The following is a 17,649-nucleotide window of genomic DNA, read 5'->3' as shown; positions in this document are numbered from 1 at the left end:
ACAAATGATGGATCCTTTGCAGAGAGCCCCATCTCTTCGATTTTTTTTTTTTTAGCTCCTCTGCATCAAGACACTCAGCGCCAGGACCTCACGTTACCCGGAAGATGTGCAGGAAGATGTGCAGAGGCTCCCCGAGCAGCACCAGGACCTCCCGTTACCACGTTACCCGGAAGATGTGCAGAGACTCCCCGGGACAGCTCATCAGAATCCGACCTGTCAACAGCACATGGCCCGACTGACTTATGAAGCGCGTCACGCGAGATTGTTTGGTATTCTGAGGAGGCAGTGGTGTATGTTGGGGGCCAAGGCGTGCAAGACACTTTGGGGTCTGCCAGACTTTCATTCCCTCCAGATCGCCCCCTGCCTCCCAGCAGGAGCTGACCCAGGCTTGGAAAAGGTTAACTAGCACAAACAGCCATCATTTGTGGCGAGTGGGAAAACCCCATGTGCTACCCCAGCTTCTCTTTATGAGGCATTCGGGGTGGGTCTGCTCTGTTGTTCCATGGTTGGCACTGGGTAAATGCCCAGCGTGCTTCTGCTTGAGGGACTGGAAGGGCCTGTCTCCAGGACAGAGCCTAGGAAGAAGAAAAGACGCCCACCCCATGCCATCAGTACCCTCAGTGTCTACAACCCGGGGGAAGCGAAGGGTGAAGGACGGAGGGACAAAAGTTGGGGACAGAATGACTCCGAAGGGCTGAATACAGGCGTTCACCTAGACCTAATCGGTTCAAATGCCCTGTTTCAAACCCCATCTGCTTATCTCAAGAGAAGTTTGGGGAACCGGCTCCTGTCCTATTGTGAGTCCATCATTTTGCAAATCTATTCCTGTCTGCGCTCTCATTATAACAGATGTCAGCAGAGGAATCCGAGCTGTCAGGGAGCCGCCAGCCATGAAAAAAAGTAGCAGAGGCAACAGGCCAGGCAAACAAAACGAGTCGCCCCCACTGCAAGCGTAAACAGCAATGTTTGTCACAATATTTTCCCACATCGCCCAACAATTCCAAGGGATGGTGTTTTGAAAAGAAAAGGAGGAAAAAAGTCACTGTAGCAATAAAGAAGCAGGATCGAGCCGTTGGATTCGTCCTCGGTGGTGAACTCTCTGTGTGCTGCCTAGGCCTGGATTCAACTTTCTCTGCAACAGAAATTAATTAACCTCATGGTGGAGGTTCTTGATTATATTAAGGATTGTGCTGCAGTTAGGGCAGCACTGAAAAGAGCTCAGGAGTTCTGTGGTTCAGTTGTTTGGTTGGGGGTCTTCTACCCCGCCCCCCCACCCCCCCACCCCCACCCCCACCCCCGCAGGTCTCTCCTTTTTCTTTTACCAACCCTGTGGCATCCAGGATGGTAAAACAGGAGTCAACATGTTGCCTAATGCAAGGAAACAAGCTGGTGCAATTGCTTGCCAGCCTCGCCCACCCTCTTGCTGAGTGTCAGGATAGCCTGCGAGGCTACCAGCAGCTGGAGGCAATCAAGGACCGTTGCCCTCGAGGGGAGTTGGCTAAACCAGGCCTTCTTGTCAGCAGAAAGCCAAGAGCTATGTTTGGGAACTGGACATATTGAGATGCCTGGATTGTCTCCCAACTCCTGAACTCACTGGTTTGAGTGAATCCTTTTCACTGCATTAGGTAAAGAATATAAAGCAAGGAAATAGGAAGTGTTAGCATCCAGCAAAACACACTTCTTTCTGGAATCCTCCACCCTCTGGGGGCAGTTGGCAATGCCCTAGTCCAGAATTACTGGAGTTGAGAAGCCTTCCCACCCAGAAGTAAAGGTCACCCTCAGTTTTAATTCAAGAACAAAACCCTCACTGCACCTGCAAATGGAGCTTCCAAAAGTCACCCAGGCTCTTAGGGATCTTGTTAAAAAGTAGAAGAAGGAAAAAAAAATCACTGAATGGGTCGGCTAGCTCTTTAGAAATTGTAATTGAACGTAAACTTTAAAAGTGGGTTATAACTTGGTGGTGGATGGTTTGACAAGCACGAGTGAGGCCCTGGGTTCAACAGCTAGTACCACAAAGTAAATCAACTTAATAAAAAAGGCTGGGCAGTAAAACAATTGTGCATTAAAACCTCTATGTGTAGCTTAGACCACGATGCCTTCTGGAGAACTTTCTGTTTTGTAAGATTTAAAGGTTAAGGCAGACCTTAGTATAACGACCTACCTAAACCCCAACTCATCAGACACACCTTTAAAAGAATCTTGAGTCATCCTATCCTGCTCTGTAGAAACACAACTCACTTTCCATTCCAAGACAGCCAGGCAAATGGTTACCCCTGCCCCCTCATTCTATGACTGAAGAAATTGAGACTATGGGTGAGCTGAGACCAAAAGCTCTGTCTTCGCACCTGCCTCTCTGTTCCTTTCCCTGTACCTTATGTGTGAAAAGTTCTATCAACTTCACAGTCATGGTAGGTAACCATGACATCATGAAAAAAAAGAGTATATCTGTCAAAGCTTATAAACACTTGTAAAGTATAAAGTGCAACGAAAGCCAAAAGACAGGAGGTAACGTAATACGACCCAAATTCTTTTTGTAAGCAGGTTTCTTTCTGTACATTGCTTAGAAATACATACAAAATACTAACCGTGATTGTTGTAGGATGGTGAAAATTTTGCCTCTTCTCAATTTAACTTGTACTTTGAACATTTTATATTACATGCATGTGAAAACAGTATTGTACCTTACAGAGTAAAACCAATGCATTTGCTTGGTGCTACACATCACAGATAATGTTTTAAATTAGATACAATAAGAAAGGAGGATAGACCTGATGGCTCAGTCTGCCCAGCACATGGCAGGCTGATGCAGGAGGATCAGAAGTTCAACGCTATCTTCTATGTAACATTAGCTTTGTCAACTTGACATAACCTAGACTCATCAGGAAGGGCCGAGTCTATGAAGGATTGTCTATACTGGGCTAGCCTGTAAGTTGTCTGTTAGGCTTAATTGGTATGGGAAGACCCAGCCCACTGTGAGTGGCACTATTCCTTAGGCAAGGCATCATGAATTGTTTGAGAGTGGAGAAAAGCAGAAACGTTTTTGACTGTGTATGTGATGTGAGCTGTTCAAATCTCCCACTCCCACCATGATGAACTATAGTCTGGAACTGTAAGCTGAATTAAACCCTTTTCTCCCTAAGTTGTTTTAAGTTGGAGCATTTTATCACATCAACAAAAATGCAGCTAGAACAGCTACACGGTGAGCTTGAGGCCAGCCTAGACTATGACCAAATAAATTCAGTGTAATGAGGAAAGAAAATAGCTCTATGTTTAAGAATTATTTTATTCTATTTATTCTATGGGTATGAGTGTTTGCCTACAAGTGTGTCTGTGCACCTCATGTGGGCCTGGTGCCATCAGAGGCCATAAGAGGACATCAGATTCCCTGGAACTAGAGTTACAATTGTTAGCTGCAGTGTGGATGCTGGGAACCGAACCCAGATCCTCTGGAGAAGCACTCTTAATCACTGAGCTATCTTCCCCAGGCTCACCCTGTTCTATCTTTAATCATTCAGCTGATTGATATGATCCTGTAGACCACTTTTGACTCCCTGATCTATACTCTCCAGGGAGTGGGGAGAAGGACATTGTCATCTTCCATTTGAGTGGTACATTTGTTAAATCTTCATGACACACCTGATATACCCTGTGAGAGAATGCAGACACATGAAGACGTACCTGGCTCTCAAGACTCCTCTAGCATGGTGGTAACGCACAGACACAAGTCTTCAAAGTGGTCGTATCAAGCCACCCCTCCCCACAGCAAAATGAAACACAGTTCACATGACAACAGGAAACAGTGTTCCTACTGCTGTAGCTGGAAACAGTTACCTGCCGTGGGAAGCGCAGCTTTCAGTCAGCTCCTGTGGACTGTGGCTCCTGTCTAGCAGACTTGACTGGCAGAGTGAACTCCTGGAAAGTTCTTGGCTATGTGTCATAATACTGATGATGTAAATGACTATTTAGCCAAGAATGTTAAGTTCATGCAGCCCAGTGATTGCTTCAGTGTCGGCCCCTGTCACTGCCCCAAACAGCTCCTTCATTTCAGGGAACTTGAAGTTAAATGAATAATCTGTTCGTACTTTTTTGTCAGGGGTCGATTCTGATATTTATATTTATAATCCATCTGAAACCTTGCAGCTAATCTGATTTTCGTTGTGCTCGGTTACATTCAACGGTTACTCCTCTGGCCTTCAACGCTGGTCTTGTCCTCTATGTTTCTATTTCTCGTGGGTCTGAGTTTATCGTCTCTCTTTCGATAGTATCTGTTTTCCACAGAGCACATCCCCTGGGTAACAGGGTCCCTGTGAACAGAGAATCTGGTACCGGAAGTGGTCTGGGTACCACAGCACACACTGTATTGGGGACAGTTAATATTTCTAAAGCTTTTTAATAAATGAAGTATCTCAAAAAAACATTGTTCATGGCATGTATTTTACATCGAATGTGTGACATTGGGTTTCTGTAGATCCGTGGTTCTCAACTTTGCCAATGCTCTCTCCCTTTAATACAGTTCCTCGTGTTGTGGTGACCTCCAGCCATAAAACAATTTCCATTGCCACTTCCTAACTGTAATGTTGCTACTGCTTTAGATTGAAATGTAAAGATTTTTGGAGCTAGAGGTTTACCGAAGAGGTCACGACCTTTGAGAGCCTATGCTGTAGACGAAGGATGCAAATAGCAGCTTGCTTTGGTTCGGTCACACACTGTTTGACAGGTTACAGATTTTCAAGAGTTAAAGGAGATGTACCAAGTGTGCACCACGTGGGTGGATGCTCTAGCCCTGCTTCCCACCAATGCCAACACTGGCATGGTTTTGAGCCAAGGCCTGCATCTTGTTGATGTTGAATCGTTGCCTTGGTTTGAACACCAGCCCAACACTTCCTTACTGGTCTCTGGTCTCTCGGGCCTCATTTCTTCACCTGAGAAATGGAACAGCATGGTACCCGCTTCATACTAAGCAGGTTAAGTGTTTAGCTTCCTTCTTGGGTATATACATGAATGTCACTGAAATTTTAATTCTTTCACTCGATCCACAATAGTGTTTTAAGGATCTATTGTCTCCAAAAAGCACTTATCTTTATGAAATGCATATTCTCGTGAGCACTTCACTTAAACAGGACTCTTCAATGTCTATTAACATGTTTCCCATCTGTCAGTCATCATCTTAGAGACAGATGTAGGACTCACATTAAGAACACAGAAGTCATTCCGAGGCTCTGCACATCTGATTACAGGCCATTTCTCTCACTTTTTAGTGTTTTGATGGTCTCGTCCAATCAGGATGAGAGTTCCTTTATCTAGAAGAGAGAGGAGAGATGTTGGGAAAGTTGTAATTCATACTTTCTAATCAAGTAATTATGTCCTCAGTACTTAACAAGCTCTTTAAAGACCCAAGACTGGGGACAGAAAGACTCCAGAGATTTCCAGAGGAAATGGAGGACACTAGGAGAATACAATCTACCAGTCAACCAAGCAGGGCTCACAAGGGCTCACAGAGACAGAAGCAGCAAGCACGAAGCCTACAGCGGTAGCACCAGGTCCTCTGCGTACATGCTGTGGCTGTTAGCTTGGTGTTTTTGTAGGACTGTTAACTGTGAGATTGGGTGTGTCTCTGGTTCTTGTGCCTGCCCTTGGGACTCTTTTTCTCCTGTAGGGCTGCCATGTCCTTTTCTGGTTCTATCTTGTTTTGGTTGTTATCTCTTGGAGGCCTGCCCTTTTCTGAAGAGGAAATGGAGGGAGAGTGAATCTGGGAGAGGGGGGAGGTTTGGGAGGAGCTGGGAGGAGTGGAGGAAGGGAAATTGTGATTGAACTGTATTATATGAGAGAAGAATCTATTTTCAATAAAGAAATTTTTAAAAATTTCATGACTAGGGAGCCAAGACCCCTTGTTGCTCTTGCAAGTGACCCAGCATGCTCTATTTTCCAATGTTTAATTTTCTGATGATCTAAAATCTCTCTCTTCCTGCTAAGGTGACAAGCAGGTGTCTTATTTGTTTTTTACTCACTATTTATTATCCATTATTTTACTCATTATTTGTCTCCCCAGAGTCTAGCACAGTATCCACAGACACCAACTACATAAATACTACTCATTGAATGGGTAACTAAGCAAATTAATCTGAGCAAACACATTTCATTTGTAACAAAGCTTGGTGCTTTTAATTTACGCTCTCCATAGCAAAGGCAACCTTCGACTCTTAGCACCAAACAGAAAGAGCTAGAATATTCCAGAAAAAAAAATATATCAATGCAACTTTTTTTTCAGAGAGACTGATGAATGTCTATTATCTAAGAAAATGGTTGACAACCAGACTATTTGAATTTTCCAAGTTAAGAGACAATTTAATGATTCTTTGTGAGTCCTTTGGGGGGGGGGCAAAAATAGCTATTTGACTTTCAAGGCTTCTAAGAAACCAGAATCAACATTTCTAGAGTTGATGGACACCATACAGTGGCCTGTGAGAATTATACACTCCACAACCAGGTTCCAAGCATCACAGATGCAGAAGATCCCAAGCCCCTCTCAGATCTCTACTAAGTACAATAGCTAAGGGGTGGGCACACAGGAGCCCCTCCCCCGCAGGGGGAGAACTTCCATAGATCAAGAACAAAACCGCTGAGGAAATTCTACCCTCTATGCTCAGACCTCCTTGAAGGAGTTCATCCTTGGCCTGGAGGAACTGTGTTTATTTCTTTTCTGGTTGCTGGGATAAAACACCCTGAAAAAAGCAACTTGGGGAGGAAAGTGGTCTTTTAGCTCCCAGTTCCAGGCTCCAGTCCACTGTGGCAGGGGAATGACAGAGGCAGGAGCTTGAGGGATTGGTCATATCACATCCACAAGAACCAAGAAGAAAGAATGTATGCATTCTTACATTAAGCTCACTCACTCTCTCCACTCCCACACAGTCCCAGGCCCAAACCCAGAGAATAGCACCGCCCACAATGGTAGGGTCATCACATTCCAGTCTACATAATCAAGTCAGTCTCTTACAGACACATCCACAACCGGTGTGATCTAGAAAAGTCCTTACTGACACTCTCTTTCCAGATAACTCTGTATTAGCAGTTCTCAGCCTGTGGGTTGCAACATACAACCTTGTAGGAGCCCATCAACCTGGCATATCAGATATTTACATTTTTATTCATAACAGCAGAAAAACTACAGTTTTGAAGTAGCAACAAAATAATTGTATGGTTGGGGGTCACCACAACATAAAGAACTATATTTAAGGGTCGCAGCATTAGGAAGGCTGAGAACCACTGGTCTAGATTTGCCAAGTTGACAGTTAAATGTAACTACCAAGGAACTAAATGAGGGGTTCTATAGTGGTGATCTCTGTCCAACAGGGCTTGGGGCTGCTAGAAACGAGAATAATCAGGAACTGCATGAACACCAGAGATCTTCCAGCCTGGATAGTTTTTTCAGCCTTCAGAACAGTTGAAGGATGGAATGCCAACAGGCTCAAGAAAAACATATAATCAATTTCCTGTTAGCTAGGCATGAAGGGTATTATTTAGAAAAAGAGGTCTTATGACAAATTCTATTGTAAATCTGTAGACCGGTTATTATTAGTTTTGTGTGGATGCTAAAACGAATAGATAATTTGATAAAGAACAGATTTGATAAAGAACAGAGTGTTCGGAGTGGTCACACCTACAGAAAAAAAAAAAAAAAAAACGCAGATCGAAAAACGAAGGTCACACGCAACCCTCGTGCTAGCTTTCAAGACGATTTGTGTGTAGAAGCCAGATGAGTTGAGGGGAAAAAATGAGAGGTGAGAAAGAGCTGATGGTCTGTGCGGATATTCTCTCCAAAAGAATTCTAATGAAGAATGGGAGAACTCACCCAGCCAGCAGGGAGGAGGGGGTGGATGGGGCTGGGAATTTTGCTGGAGTCCTAATGGGAAAGCATTGCTGGAAGCGAGGCTGTTAAATGCACAGCCTTAGTCTTGTTTCTCTTCAATTCCTTAGCAACAAAAAACATCCCCTACTTCCTCATTGTTAATTCTACTTTAGAGACGAGGAACGTAGAAACTCTCTCTCCCACAATCCCTTAGAAGAGACTTCAGATTTCACCCATGAAAGAACAGACGTGATGGTGAAAAGTCTGAAGTCAAGCAGATGCCATTACTGATTAACGAAGGGGACCGAAGGGAGGGTATGCATGTCTCTGCACCACCATTTTGTGGCCTGATACTCACAGAGGCCAGAAGAAGGTATGGATTTCCTGGAAGAGGAATTACAGATTGTGAGCCATCATGTGGACACTGGAAATCGAACCCTGTTCCTCTAGAAAAACAGACAGTGCTCTTAACCACTGACCCCTCTCTCCAGCCTCTATTTTTTTTTATTTTTAAAAGATAGTTGTATTATTTTAGAATGTCATACAATGTATTTTGACCTTACTCCCCATCCCCCAATTCCCAGATCCATCTACCCACCCAACTTCAACTCTTCTTTGAAAAAAGAAATTAAGTCCAATTTTACTGCCCAAATATTCTGGAGTGTTGAGGCTAACCCTTGGAGTGGGCAACCTACCAGGGGTCACACCCTTATGGCTTGAGCTTGTATAGGCCTTGTACATGTTGTCATGACCACTAGGAATATATATGTGCACCTGCCCTGCTATATATATATATATATATATATATATATATATATATATATATATATATATATATTTCTTTGTAATCCCACCACCCTAGCCTCTTTGTCCCCTTTCTTCCACGAGGATCTCTGAGACTTGGGAGGAGAGGGTATAATGTAGACATCTCATTTAGGACTAAGCATTCCAAAGTCTCTCGATCTCTGAAAGTTGACCAATTGTGGATCTGAGCTCTCTGCCAGCTACAGAAAGAAAAAAAAAAAGGCTTTCATATGATGGTTGAAAGATGTGCAAGTCCTGTGGGTTGCAACCTCCTCATGGTCAAATAGCAGACATGTTGCATATCAGATACCTACATTATGATTCATGTCAGTAGCAAAATTACAGTTGTGAGCTAGCGAAAATAATTTTATGGTTGAGGATCACCACAGCATGAAGAACTGTGCTAAAAGGCTGCAACGTTAGGAAGGGTTGGGAACCATTGCAGTAGTATGTTGACAAACCATTAGGAATCAGTTACCTTTAATGCCGTGTCTGTTTAGAAGAATAACTTAAGTAGGTTCTTCCCTAGGGGCTGTGACTTATCCCAGCTACAGGTCCAGCTGACATTCCAGGGTGGATGGGAGACATCTCACAATATCCTACCCCTAAAGGAATCACTGTAGACAATTAATGGCTGACGAGAGAAGAAGAAACAGTCTTCAGGATTCAGCAGGCTATGTGTGTGTGTGAATGTCTGTGGGTTCACACATATGCACACACATGGGTGTAGGGTGTGTGTGTTCACACATGTGCACATATATGTGTATATTTGTGTGTGTTTGTGGATGTGCACATACATGTGTGTAAGGTGTGTGTTTATTCATGTGTACACACATGTGGTATGTGTGTTCATGCAGGTGTACACACATGTGTAGTGTGTGGGTGTAAGTACAAGTGTAAAAATATTAATTTAAAAGATCATGAACTTTAAATAGGTTGGGCACAAGTGGAGCTGGAGAAAGAAGAGGGGTTGGTGGAAATAATGTAAATACAGTACTCAAGCATGAAATTCTCAAATAAATTATTATTTAAGTAAAGTTGCATTTGTCTCTAAAGAAAAGCATGCATTTGATATCCCATTGAACTCGAATCTATGATCAAATAATCATGTCATCACTTCCTCTGGAAAGATCCAAGATACATGTCTCCTAAAAGATGACAAGATTCATCCGATGTTTAAACAACCATTCCTTTCCTAGTTGCCATTAATTTTGTGTAATTTTGTTGTTTTGATAAAAACATTGATCAGAATAAGCACTTAAGGGAAAGAATATGTCATGGAGATCTTTAGAGGTATGGAAAGGGTAAGAAACTGTAGGACTTGCCTTCTAGTTACATGGTGCAAATGGATAAATATATACATACATACATACATGCATACGTAGATACATAGATACATACATACATACGTACGTACATACGTAGATATATAGATAGATACATAGATAGATAGGCGATATGACTGTGTAGAAGTGAAAGTACTTTGAAGCCTGAAGATATTAGAATTTGCCTAAATTTTCCATGTAAAATTATAGGTTGAGATATGATCTCCCAGTATATGCTAGTATACTATCTTAGTAAACTATGCTATCTTAGTAAACTGTGTGTAGTAAAATGAAGACATTTGGGAATTTCTCATCTTTCCTTAGACCAGTGGTTCTCAACCTTGCTAAAACTACGACCCTTTAATACAGCTCCTCATGTTGTGGTGACCCCCAAACATACAATCGTTTTAGTTACTACTTTATAACCAGAACCTTGCTACTTATGGAGTATAATGTCAATAACTGTTTCCCGATGGTCTTAGTCAACCCCTGTGAAAAAGTCATTCAACCCCCTCCCCCACAAAGGACCTACGAGGACCTGGCAGAAAATGTGATAAATGTGTAAAAAAATAACAATTTAAAAAATCTCATGTGAGAGGTTCGGTGCACAGCTACACCTGGAAGAGCTCAGCATCCTTATCTCTGAGGCTGAAGCCCTGAGGGAGACTGTGGTGGGCAGGCGTGGCTAAGCACTTACAGGCGTGGCTAAGCACTTACTGGATTCAGCCAGCTCCATCATGCTATGTTGATTCCCACACCATTCTGCACTCTTCCTCAAGCCTTTGTAAAATCAGGACACTCCGCATTTCTTCAGCTCTTCGTTTCTTTACATGCCTCCAATTTCATGAAAAGTGTACATTCACAAGGTATTTGCACCTTTTGGATGGATGGCTTTCCTTACAGGGGTCCTAGCCAGGAGCTCGGAAAGACATAAAGAAGAGAGATTTTTCCTCCCCAAAGTGACCAGTGTGTCAACGTCTAGCTATCTGCAGCTGTTTTCCTTTGATTTAATTTAAAGAAGTCTTGCTCGAGGTCAACATTTCAAGTGTTCAACGGACACTGTGGCTAACAGTTGAATGTAGTGAACAACTTGGACACAGGACAGTCTCATTGCTCTAGAAAGTTCCATCGTGCTGAGCTGGGAGCCAGCAGAAAACGGTCTATAGTATCCTCCACATGTTGAAATGTAATGGTCTATGCAGGCTGTCTTTGGATTTTATTCAGTCATTCTCCAGAGAGCCAGTCATTGTTATCGAGCCCCGAGAAAACTTTTCTTAATCAAATATGGTTGCGAGAAGTTTCTACTGTACCTGGGGGTGCAGCTCTGCAATAGAAGTCCTTCTAGTGTGCATGAGGTTATAATGCCTCGCACTGCTGAAAATAATTACTAATTAATTAATTAATTATGAGGGAAGTGTCTGTGGCTGGAGAACATGAGCAATGTTTCCTCAAACCTGAGTTGTGCCCATTTGGGTGTGATGTGGAGATCATTTCACCTTGTTTCCTGTTGGGTAAAACTCCGTTCTCACCTTCCTGAGAGAAGGAAGGCCTACAGACTGTGGCCTTGGGCCAGTCACTTGTTAACTGTGAACACACTGCCTTGTGAAAGGATTCATTTCAGTGCGAAGAGAGCTCATTTAAAAGGCCTGTGCATTTTTATCTGAAAATATAAATAAAAAGAAAATAAAGGTCTTGCTAATCTGAGTTTGTACCAGGCCTCATCCGGAGTCTGCGTGCAGAGTGTCTTCGGAAACATTGGGTAATCGAGAAATCCTGCAGGAGCAAAAAAGTCAATGAGGAAGTGAGGGTGCCACCGCCCTTTGCTTTCAGTGTGTTGTGACATCCTACAGTTGTGGGTTAAGTTAGTAGACGTAGACTGTCTTAATTCTACAACCAGTTGTGTAAGACAGACATGGTTTTCAAAGCCTGCCCACGATAATGCTCACAGCCCAGCTACAGACTTCACCGGATGAAACTGTCGCTATCTGCTGCTTTTACATTAAAAAGGACCACTTGAGAATAATTCCGACTAATGCTTACAAACAAGAAAATGATATTGATCCAGGTTCAGGCTAACCACATCTTAACACAAAAAGGATGGTCATATAAAAGGCATGAGGAAAGCCCTAAGAAGGTCAAATTATCAAGAAGACTGTTTGAAGTCCGCTGATCCACTACAACTAGCTCTGAAAGTCGCTGCAAATAGGTGAGAGTCTCTGACAGAATAAAGGTATCACAAACGACCAGTTTTCTTCCCCTTTAGAGCGACTCCTGGTGTTGGGACGTGTTATATAACATACGCAAGAGCAGGGATGGGCTGCACAGGGAGCCTCCCCAAGGACTGCCGATGCCTTAGGCTCTGCTGCCCTCTCGTGACCGACGCACTGTATACCTACCTCTGGGAACAGCATGAAGAAAATCCGGAAAACAAGGATTGTCTTAGGATCCAAGAACCAAACTGTACAAGAAAATGAGTTCTCACGACTTTGTCCTCCTCAATCCAGACTCCCATCAGGCAACGGGAACTCAGCAGGTAGCCCTACGCCTCTAGATCTGTTGATTCTCCTGTAACCTGTTGATGACCTCCCTTCTTTGGCTGAGCTGCACAAACTGCTGCCAGGTTCCCAAACAGCTACATTCGTAATCAAGAATCGCTGCGCGTATCTTACAAGCTCCCAAACCTTTCTTTCCTTCCGTCATTTATTGCATGCTGTAAAGGTCATCCCTTGTTGACACTCTTTCATGGCAATTATTAGAGTGGGTAGCTTTTGTTTACGTTTTGTTTTGTTTGAGTATTTTATTGTTGTTTGTTGTCTGTTTTGCTTTTGGTTTTGTTTTTCTATTTCTACACAAATGTGGCTTCTGGACACCTGTAAGAAATGTACTGGGTGGATCGGTGCGTGTTTCTCAGCTCCCCCTGATGGTGACATTTTGCATAGGCAGTAAGTGCATCATGTTGGCATGAACATATTTGTGTGTGTTGTGCAGATTGTTTTTGTGTGTTCGGCCGTTTAAGATTCCTTAGATTTAGTACCGTGCCTAGCAGACTGATTCCTTATGTGTTGGTGGGAAAAGGCAAGGGGCGGCAAGGAAGAAAGGATGAACAGAGAGGGGATTTTATTCTAATCTAATTTATTCTGTGAATAAAATAACTCAAAAATTGATCATTTAAGAATGATGCTTAATTAAATCTTTGTCGTAAATTGATGTTAAAACCCAGCTTTTCACGCAGAACTGATTTTTACTAAAATTATCACCCAATGAATGTTACTAAATTATTAGTTCATTTGATATACTAATCTTTAATACATAAATGACTTCCATATAAATTACAGAATCTCCAAATCTTTCAACTGCTTTTCGGGGAGTAGCTGATGAGGGCCTGACAGCGGGGTTTGGGTTGTTTGTTTGTTTGCTTTTTCTACTTCCGATTGTAACACAGGCCTTTGCATTAAACATAGACTTTACTCTCTGGGCCTGTTTTTCCATCTCATCGACAGCACTGGCTCTTAAAGAAATGACATTATATAGGCCAGATGTGGTGATGTCTGCCTGTAATTCCACCACTCAGAAGCTGGAGGACAGTGAGTTCAAGCCCAGCCTGGATTACGTAGTAAGTACCTATGTCAAAAAAAAAAGAAATATTATCCTGTTAACTTCTACGTTTCTGTAACAGTAAAGTTTTCTTTTTAATATTACTTCTTTTGTTGTAAAATAAATATTTACTTGTAACAAAAACACCAAAGAGAATTTTTAAAAAGGTTTCAAATCACTTATAATTTCTCTGCTGGCACTGTAGGTACTTTGAGGAATTTCCTTTGATTTTAATATTTTCTGTGCCTAGTTTTATATGTACGAGTAGAATCCAAAAATCAGAGACTATGTTACTTTCTTTGGAATCAAATTATACTCAAAATCTTGAGGCTCAAAACTTCTCAGCAGTTTTGAGTAGTGTATCTTTTTCAATTAAAATCATCTTGAAGGATTGTCATAAAATATGCTTCTAGTATTTGTTAAGTACTTCATCGCAGTCATATGTCAATACATTAATATTAATGTTAATATTGATATATTAATATTTTACATTTATACATATTATATATTTATTATATTTAATATTTAACAAAATGTTCAATAGTTTAGATGTTCATATTGTTAGATATTTATTCCCTCCTTTCTTTCTATTATGTAAACCTGTAGAAAATGTTATGATTATCGGGTCAAAGTTTCTTCATGTAAGCCTACACTGATGAATTATATTGCAAAAAATGTATAAATGTGCTTTGCTCAAATTAGATATATTCAAAGCGTGTTTAGACTAGCTGTGGTACTGAAGCCATCACGAACTTGTTTCATTGAAACACAACTAATGTGGTCTATTTCATGGGCTGAGAGACTGGACTAAAGATTTAAGTGGGGAAGGGCACATGGTGCCTTGTGGCAATGAATACACAGGGTGTCTTCAGTATTAGAGAAAATGGTGGCAAGGCTGGGGGAAGGGGTCTGCCCCGCAGAAAGCCCTGTGGGGCTCACTGTTATCAGCCTCCATTTGAACCCAGACCTATTGGGTGTCAGTGTCCCTGAACTATATCTATGTCAACCCCTGTGGTCTTTTGAATGAGGATAGGAACATGGCCCCTATGAGCTGATATGTTTCAATATTTGGTCCCCAGTCAATAGAACTATTTGGGAAGGAATAGGAGATGTGGCCTTGTTGGAGGAGATGCTCCAGAGGGGTGAGCTTTGAGGTTTCAGAAGCCTGCCCATGCCACTCTGTTAACTCTTCTGCTTCATACTTGTGAATCAGATACAAGCTCTCACTGAGCTCAGGCACCCAGCCTGCCTCCTGCCTCATTCCCCACAGCAATGAGACTCAAAATTGTAAGCGCGGATAACCTTTCTCCTATACACTGCCTTGGTCGTGGTGTCTTAGCACAGCAATGGAAAAGAAACTAAGGTAGGCTTACTAATCTGAACTGTATTGTAAACAAAACCCTGGGTTTGCAGGTGTATGAAGTCTTAAGGAGCCTGACACACGTTCATCCAGATATACAGAAATCACTCTCCAGGTATCAGTTAAGACCTGGAAGGGCTGTGGTCAATCCATTTCTGCTTTGAGCTCATGCTAGACACCACCTCACTTGGCTTTCACCCCTCCCGTGGGTTCTGGGTCTGACAGAACAGCCCTCAGCAACTTTGGAGAGAGCTACCAAGTAAGCAGACGTGGAGGAGGCTGAGTTCAGTCCACAGACTCGTGCAGAGGCCGGAATGTCATGGGTTGTCAGCGAGTTCTGCTACTCTCAGATCTGCTCGTGGACGATACATTCTAACAGGGTAGCCTGCACTGTGCGGAGATGCAACCTGTAATGGTGGGGTGAGCACAGGCTTTCTAGTCACTTGACCCTGCATTCAAACCTGATGCCAATCTCAACGTATTTGATCTGAGAAGTTACATCAGATTTCTAAATTTGAATCTTCGTTCATCTAAAAAAAAAAAAGGTGCTATTCATATCTTCAATTGTTTGGAGCACTGTAAGTACTCCAGATGGAGGTGGTGATGAAGATGGTGGTGATGGTGATGATGATGGTGGTGGTGATGGTGATGATGGTGGTGGTGGTGGTGGTGATGATGATGACGACGATGATGACGACGACGACCACGATGATGATGAGGATTTCTTTTAAGGTTTGCATTTCTTGTGGGTTAAGCCTTCAGCTATGAAATCTCAAAGACTATCAGGTCTCAGGCATAATGAATCAGGGCAAAAACATGGGAAAGTAAGTCAGCAAAGTGGCAATGGCAGCCGCTTGCATCTAAGATGTAGCAGCTGCAGGCTTACACCATTGGGAAGAACATCCTATCAGAGTCGACCTGGTGATCCAGAGGACACAAGATTGATCTGGAAACTTCCATCTGTTACGTTTAAGGAAGAACCGCCAGCCTGTGTGAATGTTGCAGGATTTAACAAATCCTATATGTCTGCAGCAGGTTAAACGACGGCCCCATAAGGACACTTCCATGTCCTGACCTCTAGAACCAGCGATGTGACCCTAACTTTAATAAATACTTTTTTTAAATGTAACTAAGTTAACGGTTTTGACATATCGCCTTGTGCTATCCAGATCAGCTATAAACTCCATGACAAATGTCTTCATAAGAGACAGGTAGTGGACAGGCAGAAAGGGTCCGAGGAGTGTATGAACAGTTCGCCTTATATCTCCACAAGCAAGGAACACCTTCCGGCAAGGGAGGATTGTCCCAAGGAGCCCTTCTGGAAATCGTATCCCTGACGACACTGTGAGTTCAGATTATGTTCTTTAAGCCACCAGGTGTGAGAGAATCTGTTCAAACGGACTTAGAGAAGTAGTCGTTGTGCCAATGAAGTGATATTCAGTACCAAGGCAGCGTATGACCTCATCCAGACCCATGCAATGGATTGCAGAGGATGGAGAATCAAGCAGGGGACAAGTGGGTGTGTAACTTGGGCGAAACTCCACCAGGGGGCGCTAGCCGTTCTTGTTCAGTGTAGCGTCACCAAGCAAACAATATTGTCTGGCTCATTGTAGATGCCAAGGCAGGGTCGCTAAGCAAACGAATGCATAAAAACAGGCAGCAGAATAAAAGAGCTGATGGGTGAATCTGGGATTTACGTGATGTCCTTACGGCCAGCTCATTTGCCTACTCAAATCTTACGACTGTTATAGCACGACAGTCAATACACTAGGTGGGGAAATGCTTCGATCCAGCCCAAGTTTTCAGGCGTTTTTTGTGAGTTTTATCACAGTGATGTGGTAGGATGCAGGTGCAGGAAAATGTGCCAGAATTTGTACAAATTGCAAAGTTCTCAAGTATACTGGTCATTAGTTATGTACATTTTCTAGACAAGAACTGAAAGATTGCTTTGTCAAAAGTCACAGGCAAATCAGTGGAAGACTGAAGATTACAGCTTTGAGCTGCTCAATGCCCCTCCTGTGTCAATTAAGAAAACATCTCCCAGACGTGCCTCCAGGCCTGTCCGACGATGGAGATCCCTCAACTGAGGCTCCCTCTTCCCAGGTGTGTCAAGTTGACAACCAAGATTTACCACAGGATAAATCCATGGTAATTCCTATGTAGGTATTACGGAGCCATTTCTATGCATGTGAACCACCATAGCTCCCTTGAGCCAGCCTGAAGTCCATCTTAACTCAGTCATCTGATTTTCACTTCAGACTCCATTGATCAGGTTTTGTTCTATGTCTTAGCCCATGCTTTATTATCCCAGAACCATCCTCTTCCAGGTTAAAAAAAATAAAAAGTGCTAAGAATACTTAAGAACCTTAGACCTTGAGGCTACGAGATTGTATAGTGAATAAATGTCACAGGATGTCCATCACTCAAGCATGGGACCTGAGCTCAGGTCCTCAGAGCTGACATAAAAATCCCGGCGTGCTAGCATGCTGCTATGATCCCGGTACTCACAGGGTAAGCACAAGATGATCTCTGGGGCTTGCAGGCCAGTCTAGCCAACTGACCAGTGAGCTCCAGGGTTAGTGAGGAGCCCTATCTTAAAGAGAAGGATGAACAGTGATAAAGACTCATCTGACCTCTGACATCTGCATGCACACACACATGTGCACCCACCTAAGTACACACTCACAGATGCTCGAGCACACACCCACATGTGCACTCAC

At 42.9% G+C, this 17,649-nt stretch overlaps 1 long non-coding RNA gene across 1 annotated transcript; it reads left to right on the top strand.

Annotated features, from left to right (window-relative positions):
• Positions 1-12,388: 12,388 nt before the first annotated feature.
• Positions 12,389-15,473, top strand: LOC143435675 (uncharacterized). Its single transcript, XR_013106148.1, has 3 exons — positions 12,389-12,508; positions 13,476-13,588; positions 14,983-15,473. It is a non-coding gene; the product is annotated as an uncharacterized LOC143435675 (long non-coding RNA).
• Positions 15,474-17,649: the final 2,176 nt, after the last annotated feature.

This window comes from Arvicanthis niloticus, chromosome 22 (genome assembly GCF_011762505.2).
Source record: "Arvicanthis niloticus isolate mArvNil1 chromosome 22, mArvNil1.pat.X, whole genome shotgun sequence".
Taxonomy (NCBI): Eukaryota; Metazoa; Chordata; class Mammalia; order Rodentia; family Muridae; genus Arvicanthis; species Arvicanthis niloticus.
The sequence above is the reverse complement of the archived record's forward strand: the minus strand, read 5'-3'. Positions and strand labels throughout refer to the sequence as shown.